The 9,477-nt window shown below is 38.7% G+C and overlaps 1 long non-coding RNA gene and 1 other non-coding gene across 2 annotated transcripts; one reads left to right on the plus strand and one right to left on the minus strand.

Annotated features, from left to right (window-relative positions):
* Nucleotides 1-2,461: 2,461 nt before the first annotated feature.
* Nucleotides 2,462-2,567, plus strand: LOC125493955 (small nucleolar RNA R71). Its single transcript, XR_007270278.1, has one exon. It is a non-coding gene; the product is annotated as a small nucleolar RNA R71 (small nucleolar RNA).
* Nucleotides 2,568-4,278: 1,711 nt separating this feature from the next.
* Nucleotides 4,279-9,477, minus strand: LOC125493350 (uncharacterized). The gene is made up of 3 exons (XR_007269903.2): nucleotides 8,359-9,477; nucleotides 7,317-7,354; nucleotides 4,279-7,228 (listed from the first exon to the last, which is right to left on the minus strand). It is a non-coding gene; the product is annotated as an uncharacterized LOC125493350 (long non-coding RNA).

The raw sequence follows: 9,477 nt of genomic DNA on the forward strand, positions 1-9,477 counted from the left end.
ATGGGGGAAGGCTGGCAGGGATAGGGGAAAGCTGGCAGGGGGTGGAGGAGGGTTGGGGAGGCTAAATAGGGGGTGGGGAGGGCTGGCAATGGGTGGGGAGGGCTGACAGGGGTGGGAGGGCTGGGGATGCTGAGCAGGGGGTGGGTGAGGACTGGCAGGGGGTGTGTGAGGGCTGACAGGGGGGTGGGAAGGGCTGGGGATGCTGGGCAGGGGTGGGGAGGGCTGGGGATGCTGGGCAGGGGTGGGGAGGGCTGACATGGGGGTTGGGGAGGGTGGGGGTGGGTTATTGGCGGGGCGGGGGAGGGTTGTGGAGATAGATATATTTGTGTTTCTTGATATGAGATTGTATGAAAATGCAATGTAATTTAGCTATGAAATCTAGAAGTTGTTTGAATCATCATCATATGCCTAGATACTCGTTCAAGACTTACTCATAAGGAGTAAGTCTTAGATAGTCCCCGGTTTGGGACTGTTCTTGGACGTTTGATCTCACTTAGGTGGTGAATGTGTGTCTTCTTTTCAATTATGAGGAAATTCTCGGCTTATCGTTTCTCTACATTGTTCTCTGGGTACATATGCAGATAAGCAATTATCTACATTGTGTACTTGGAGAACTATAGGGAAATGCTGTCGGATTTTCCTTAGAATTGAAAAGTTGGCATATGCTCCCTCCGTTTCCTAAAGATCTTCCCTCTTTCCGTTTAAGGGTGTTTCCAAAAGATCTTCCCTCTTTTGCTTTATTCCTTATTTGGCAAAACAAATTTCCCTATTTACCCTCTCATGTCACTATCATATGGTCCACCATTACATTATTAATTCAATTTTACTCCCTTTCTCTCTCCTACTTTAACCCCTTTTTATTTGTTTATTTATCTTAACCCCTTTCTCTCTCCTACTTTACTCACACCATGCCCCACCCAACTTGATTTTCCTTGGTATCTGTAGGAACAGTAAGTGGGAAGATCTTTAGGAAACGGAGGGAGTATTCACTAGTGAGATTAGACGTCCAAGGATGGGTTTGGTAGGAGTGATAAGGACCTTCGGTTGCATGCATACAATTGAACATGTCACTATCTTAGCTTCCTCTATACATGTGTGATTTGAATATGTGAGTGTATGTAATTAAATAATGATTGATGCATTATAATGAATTGTTGAGTTAAATTATTAGAGGTGGTCTTCTTGAATGAGATGGATCGGAATTGGATGTATGGTAGTCGTGAATCGATTGAGTTTGTGAAAGGGGGTCTCAAAATTCTGTACAACTGCATTAGAATATCAAACATCCTATGGAGCAGTCGACTTTTATTGTCCTTGTGTCAATTGTAGAAATGTGAGCAAGGTTAGTAGTATACATGTGGTTAGGGAGCATGTTTTTCGTCGTAGGTTTAGGCCTCAATACCACGTATGGGTTTGGCATGGTGAGCAAGGGAGGTATATTGGAAGCTCTAGGGTAATGAATGATGTATGTGAAGAAAAGAAGGATGATGAGTTAGGGGATGAGAATTCGAATGATGAGTTTGGAGATGAGCTCTAGGGTACAACATTACTTTCATCCTCCACTATTACCTCTTCAAGAAGCTTCTCAACCCCCCTGCACTTCCCTTTTTCTCAACTTCCGGGCTTTCATTCACCTCACTAGGCATCTTAGGCCCCTCATAATTTGCTCCGGATCTCAAAGTAATGACCTTGGCATGCTCGTGAATCACGGGTTGGCTTGCGAATTGAGTAGAAGAAGAAGTGGAGTTGCTTACTTGTTGGGCAATTTGAGCAATTTGAGCAATGTGAGCTTGCATGAGTTGCAAGGAAGAGTGAATATCTTCAAACTTCTTATCATTATCGGCATTGGTCTTAGTTTGTTAGGCAAGGAAAAGTTAAAGTGTAGACTCAAGTGATGGAGGCTTTGGTGGGTTAGGCTCAAAGTGTGGTCTTTGTTGTGGTTGGTTGAAACCGGGTGGTCGAAAGTTGGAGGTGTGTTGTTGTGATTTTGTGGTGGAGGGTGTTTCCATGATCCTTGAGAGGGGTTGTTCCACCTCCCTTGGTTGTTGAAGTTTGAAGGCCCCTCTTGCCTTGCACCAACCCATGCTACATGTTCCGTAGATCCTCCACAATAAGAGCTTGCATGATCGGTGCCCCCACAAATTTCACAAGAGAAAGCTTGGGAAGTTGGTTGGCTTGGGGATGCCAAGTTCACCTTCTCAAGTTTCTTAGCTAGAGTGTCTAGCTTGGTATGGATTTGGTCCATAGCATCTACATCATACTTCCCTTTGCCACTAACCTTCTTCCTTGTAGACCTTGGGTTCCCCCAAGAGTAATGTCGCATAACCTCATCTATGGTGGGCACAATGTTATCAACCGGTAGTTTGGTGAGTTGACCCCCCCCCCGGCTCCGGAGTCAAGACTAGCTCTAGTCATGGGAAGAAACCCATCATAGAATCTTTCAATTAACATCCATTGACTATACCCATGGTGTGGACACCACCTTCGGAGGTCTCTGAACCTATCCCATGCCTCATTGAAACTCTCATCATCATCTTGTATGAAATTAGAGATCTTCCTCTTAGCCTCGGAAGTCTTCTCTTGGGAGTAGAACTCATCAACAAAAGCTGTCGTTACTTGTGCCCAAGTAGTCAAGGAATCGGGGGGGTAGAGACTGTAACTACTTCTTGGCCTTCCCCGTGAGAGAGAAGTGAAAAAGATTAAGCCTCACGAACTCTTGAGTAACATTATTTTGCTTCACCGTGGCACAAAGCTCAAGAAAGTTCGCCAAATGGTCAAGTGGACACTCATGAGTAAATCCTTCATAAGGCTCTTGCTTAATCATTCTAATCAAGTGTGGAGAGAACTCAAAGTTAGCAGTTGTTGCCGGCCTCCGTATCCCACTTTTGAGCTCAAATGCTTCGGGGTGATGACCATAGTTCCTCAAAGCTCTTGGAACGAATGGATCCTCCGCTATGATACTAGAAGTAAAAGAACGGGATGGATTTTCCTCAAATATCTCCCCCGGTTGCTCCTCACTAGTAGCTAGCACCCTTGGATCCGGAAAAATCTTCCTCAACTCCCGTAAAGTGCCCTCAAGATTGTGGTCGATTGGAAGCAATGGATCTCCTCGTAACCTTCTTGACATGCAAATACAAAAGCTAAAGGGAAAGATTAGCAACACAAGGGTTTACCACCAAGTAGCAAGCAACCAATCGGTAACCAAAGAAAAATAAAAATAGAAAAGGGGAGGGGGAATAGAGTTGACTTAGACTCAAAAATCAAAATTCAATGCAATGTAATCCGTTGCTTCCCCGGCAACGGCGCCAAATTTTGACACGGTCATTGCACGTGCCAAATTAAATACCTAACTTAGCCTAATATAGGGTAAGAAAGGGTCGGATCCACGAGGAAGCAAGGATTAATCAAGACTTGAATGCGATTTAACGAGCTAAGCCTATTTTGGGGGTTTTTGAGATTAGTGAACAGCTAAGAAATTAGGAACTAAGAAACTAACAAACATACTAAATGATTCGAATTAAACTATATTAAAAGGACACTAGGGGTAGGGGATTCACGAGCTAACAGATAATTAACCAAATCATCAAGCCAAGGGGATTCATTAGGGTCGATTAGGGGACTAAATCACTCATATGTTTCCTAATTACTCTCTCGAGCTAATTAGGAGGACTTAATCGACCGATTTTACCTATTCTCATGGTAAAATCAATTAATCAAGCATTTTCGCAACTCATATTGATCCAAATAAGGTCCTAGGGAGTCAATCACCTATTCTCATGGTGAAGCCAACCTAAAATCTAGCTAAAGGTCTATCTAGGGTTTCATTTCTCAATCCTTCACCTTAGATTTCCACAACAAGTTCAAATGGTGATCAACCAAATAAACAAGGCAATTAAATTAGCTCGACAACACAATCTCACGCAAATCACACCCCAAAACTTGACTTTCAAGACCAACACATGATTATCAAGGTCATCCCCTTCCCCTAGCTACTAATCTACTCACTAGCCATGGAAAGGAATAAATAAAAAGCTTGAAGCAACAATGGTGAAGCAACAATAATGGTGAAAATCATATCTAATAAGCTAATCATCCACTAATTACTACTAATTAATACCAAAACAAGGTAAAACAAGTTTAAAAGTTAATAAAGAGAAGAGAGAGAAGAAATACTCAAAGATGGATGAAAATCAAATGCAAAGCTCCATTGAAATAACTTCAATAATCCACATTCAAAAGCTTAGATCTAGTTTCTCTCTCTAAGTTCTACTTCTCTCTCTAAAAACTCTCTCTAATTTGAACTAATTGATTCAGAAATTAAAAGCTTAGTATTAGGATTATTACAAAGTTTGTTTTATACCCCGTATAAATAAGGGCAAAATTGTAAAAGACGAAACAAAAATCAGGAAAACTTGACGACGGAGCGCCCGCTCCTGGAACGCTCCTCTTCCTCAGGAGCGCCCACTCCCCTGTTTGGAGCCTCTTCCTTGCTTATCTTAGCTTCAAAACACTCCATGAAAATAGTAGATGGGGGAGGGGGGAACGCACATGCAAAAAAAATGACCTATATGCAACCTAACCATATGCAAACGAACTAAAAATGCTAAGTATGAGAATATGAGAAATGATAAAAATGGGAAGAAAAAGAAACTATATGGCCTAAAATGAATCTAAATGACCTAAATTAAATGCAAATAAGTGAACATAAAGTCCACTTATCAGGGTTTGAAAGGTCTGGATTAATTTGGGGGATGAACGACTAGGGTTAGTCGAGATTGCTTTCCACGTGGCTTTATATAAGTCCTCCACTTCATTTAATACATTGAACCTATTCTTAAATTTCCTGATTTCCTCAGGTCCTTTGTTTTTCTTTTCCCAGTCTTGGAGCCTAGTAGCCATTTTTAGGTAATCAATTTTTTGGTTTTGGACCTTTTTCCGTTGGTCCGCCACTGCTGTGTCATCCGTCCTAATATAACCTTCATTCTCTCCGGTGTTATCTTCCTTTCCCATGGAGTTCTAATCATGTTGATTACCTTTGTAGGACTTTGTTTCATGTCCGATCATTTGACATAGCTTGCAGAATTTTTCTTTCTCAAGGTACACCAACTCTTGTTTGAGTTTCCCTATCCATAAGGTCTCCTTAAGAGGCTATTTGAAATTCACCATACATTGAACATTTGCAAATTTTTTCTCTTAATGGCTTTATATCAGCTCTTATGAACGAGCCAATTGTGTTTCCTAACATTTGGAGCATTTCCACTGATTGTAGCTCCACCAGTAGCTCTAGAAGAGCCACCCATATAGAATAATAGTCCAGTTTTGCATTTGAAGATTTAAATCTAGTACCAAAGGTTGAACATATATGTGTTAGTTTGCCAGTTACCAAGGCCCATGTGATAGTACCTTAGTAATATCATCTTTTGAAGCGAAGTTGAAGATAAAGAAGCCCTTACCCATGGGAAAAGCATAGAGGGGTCCCTGAACTTTCTAGACTTTCTTCATACCTTCAATGAGGAAATCCGAGGAAAATGATTTCCCACATGCTTTTACAATTACAACCAGTTCCACTTTTACATATTTCTATTTAGATGCCGTCATTGGGAGAAAAAGGTCTGACTCAGGTACGAAGGAGGGGGTGGAGAAGAGGAGGCAAGGGTTTTCTTGTGGTAAATGGGGTTTTTGGTGAGGAGAGTTTATCTTTGAATGTTCTTTGATCTGTTACCAAACCGTCTTTACAATTCTGCCTCCAAGGTTGAATCTTGGTAACGCTGGTGCCAAGCTCGGAGAAGTCTGGTGGTTCTGGGGGTAATGTGTAAATACACTTGATTTATAAACAAAAAGAAATGAAGTGAGTTGCTTCGAACATACTGCTTCAAACATAGGATTAATAAGCATAAAAGCTACAAAATGATGCAAAATTCGATATTTAGTACGAAATACTAATGAAACAAAGTTGGAAACACCTACTACTCTGGCTATTCGGAGTTAATGTATTGAATATGAACTTAGTCATGATTGGGAAGTTATATGGTAGAACTATAGATCCTATGGTTGGATTGTTAGAAATTATATTTGGAGGATCCAATATGAGAAACTTAAATATGCTCTCGACCGCAATCTGCTTACTCTTAAATGAATTTTAAGGAGATAAATGTAATTTGAGATGTTAGGATTCTGAATACTGCTAATTATTTTAGAATTTTTTAATGAAACTTGGAATGAAAAAAATTACTTAAAAGATATGAATTAATGTGTAAGTTGAGTAAAAGCATGTGAGCCTTATGATTTCGGTATAAGTATCTAAGTATAAGTATTTCAACATAAGTAGTTAAGTATTTAAGTATAAGTATTTGAGTATAAGTATATAAGTACAAGTGTTGAGTATATGTAATTTTGTATGAGTATAATTTTTGTTTTATAAGCATAAGCAGTGATGAAAAACATTCATCGAGCGGGTATTGATCATTATGTGTTTTGAGCGGGTATTGCTCCCACATATAACGTCATGACCTAAAAGTCTTGCAAGTAGAATATAAGAAAGGTGGGGAGATGTCCCTCAAAAGTATGGAGATGTGGTTTACCCCTCTCCATTCGTGATCCTTCCATGAGCTACATATGTTGATGCTAAAGAATTGAGAAAATGTGGAGTTATATTTGATAATGACATTGATATAGCAAGAAACACTAGTCGAAAAAAGTTCAACCGCTACGGTCGAAATCGGGCTTACCACTGCGGTTTTGGACCGTAACGGTTGGACTCGCAACAGTCCCCAAATATTAACTGATCCGGTCCAAAACCGCAACAATTATTTATTTACCGCTCATTAACTGCTGCGATTTTGAACCAAAACTGTAGCGGTAAATGATTAACTGTTGCGGTTGACCACCCCAAAAACAATTTTTTTTTTTTTTTGCATTTTTTCATTATTAACCAATAATATATATCAATAATCATTTTATTAAGCATAGTATGCTTAATTTAAGCATAAACATAAATAATTAGATACATAAGAGTATTTGCTATAATTTTAATTTCATATTCCACTATAACTATATATATTGAAAAGAATGACATATTATCTCTATTTCCATCACATAGCAAGCAAATAAAGCGCTGCTCATTTGATTTGGTTAGTTCCCCATAGCGCAAGCAATATCTCAACAAGTTGTTCTTCCATTGAGTAAAAGGATCAACAATGTAATCTACGTAAGTGTTCCAGTAATTCAGCTACACATATATTGAAGTTAACCAAGACTATAAGTATAAGCTACAAAATAATGCACTTTAACATAACATTAATAGTTAACATGCTCACCTACTATAAATATTGCTTCATTGAGGGTCAATCTAGAGCTGAATTGGAAAACATCAAATGAATTCAAGTTTATTAACAAATAAATCACCTTAGATTAGAATCAACTACTCAAAGCTTTAGAACGTTTCAATTCACAAGAAAAATGTCTGGTTTCATATTAAAAATATCCACAATATCAACAATATCAACAATATTAACAATATCAACTGAAGTATAGACCATAACATTATAAAGTTGAAATCATTAAAGCTACACAAAATTTCAAACTACACTACCCCCTACCCCCTGTGTTGCCCCCCCTGCACTGCCCACCACCACCCATGCACTGCCCCCACCCCCTGACTGCCCCTCCCCCTCTGCACTGTCCCTCCCACCCCCACTGCACTGCCCCCCACCATAGAAACAAAAAGTTAGAGATTGGTATGATCTTTTGTGCCAATAGAAAAAAAAAGTCTGAGATGGTATGATCTTAGAAACAAATAAAGGTTTTGTAATAGAATCCTAGTTTTCCTTATTCTCCATCATTAATATCCGTCAAAATTTCATCCTCAACTTCCAAAACCTCCCTTTTTACTCCATTTTCTTCTACTTTATCCTATTTCTCGTCATCATCATATGGATCATTATCTTCAAAAACAGCAGCTTGAACCACCTTCAAATGTAAAGGCGAAACAACACTCATTTCCCTGCCTTTCGAATCCTTAAACACTTCGACATCAAAAGAAACGGGTAACTTATTTTTTCTTTCCTAAGATCACTCCTCATATTCGAAAGGAATTAGTTTTATCTTCCTACTTAGACTCCCATGCTCCCACTTTCTTGAAATCTTCAATAAGTTTACTCAAAGAACAATACACCATATAATACGAACTAAATACACCTCAAAAACAACATAATTTACTTCAAACATACTATCAATCAAAGAACAACATATTGATTACCCAATTCAAGCGAAAAATCAATCCACAAAATTAAAATCACAAATCCAAGGTATTATCCAAAGTTGCAATAAGAATAAACTTTCCATTAGGAGAAAACTTACCAAAATAAAACCCAATTTTATCGTCAATCAACACCTTCAAACAAACCCCAATAGCAGTTGGTTACAATTGACGCAGAAAAACGACGTCGGATTGACTATAGCAACAAAAGACACAATCTTCCATCCAAACCAATACCAGTTTATAGAATAACAACCTATACACCAAATAAATAGCAAAAAAGAACAAAATATATTCATAAAAACATGCATATAGTCAAAGGAGCCAAAAAAAAGTTAGTAAAATCGCCAACAAAATCAATAACAAGATACAATCGAAAGTTACTCAATTCGACTTAAACAGTTAGTAGAAATCGAATTAAAAAATAAAAAATAAAAAAAAGTAGAAATCCACCAACCAACTCAAACAATTACAAGGCATAAAATAAAATTAAGCCAAAAACCAACAAGAATAGAAAAAAGTAGGGTTTACGATTAGAAGAGAAGAAAAAAGAGACCTCGAGAATGGAACTGGTTGCGCTAAGCTTTAAGACGACGTTGGAGATTATGAGATTTGACGCGGATCTGAAGCAAAAGTTCATGGATATGCTGAAGGTAGTATTGTCACAGTACTTCTTTTGTCGCCATTAACGCGGTCGCAAGCAGAGGTGTGTGCGGCCCAAATACGGAGAGAAGTGTCGTCGTCAGAGATGATATAGTGAGAGTCGGAAGAGCAAGCAAGGTCAGAGATTCCTTTGGTGTGGCTGACGAGGACAGAGATTAGGGTTAGGGTTTGAGAAGAGTATAGAGCAAGAAACAAGTGGAGATTTGTAGAAGGAAAGAAGGAAAAGGAATGAAAATGGGTGAATTAAGGGAGAGATGGGAAACACGGGTTTTTTGAGCGAAAAAATAACAGAAATCTGATGCTTTCCTATGGAAACTTGTAAAAGGAAGGAAGGCAATGGAATAAGGACCTTCTCTATTTCTCTGGAAACTTGTTCCCAATCACTTAGTTCCCCATGACACTAACTTTGACTTCACTAGAAGTCTTCTCTTTTCTCTCTTTTTTTTCTCTTTTTATCTCAAGGATATTCTCTGAGTTTTTTCTCTCACGCAAACACTTATAATATTACAAATAAAAGTAGAAGAAGAAAAATAAAAAAAAAAACTTTCTAAATAATA

This window comes from Beta vulgaris, chromosome 9 (genome assembly GCF_026745355.1).
Source record: "Beta vulgaris subsp. vulgaris cultivar EL10 chromosome 9, EL10.2, whole genome shotgun sequence".
NCBI lineage: Eukaryota > Viridiplantae > Streptophyta > Magnoliopsida > Caryophyllales > Amaranthaceae > Beta > Beta vulgaris.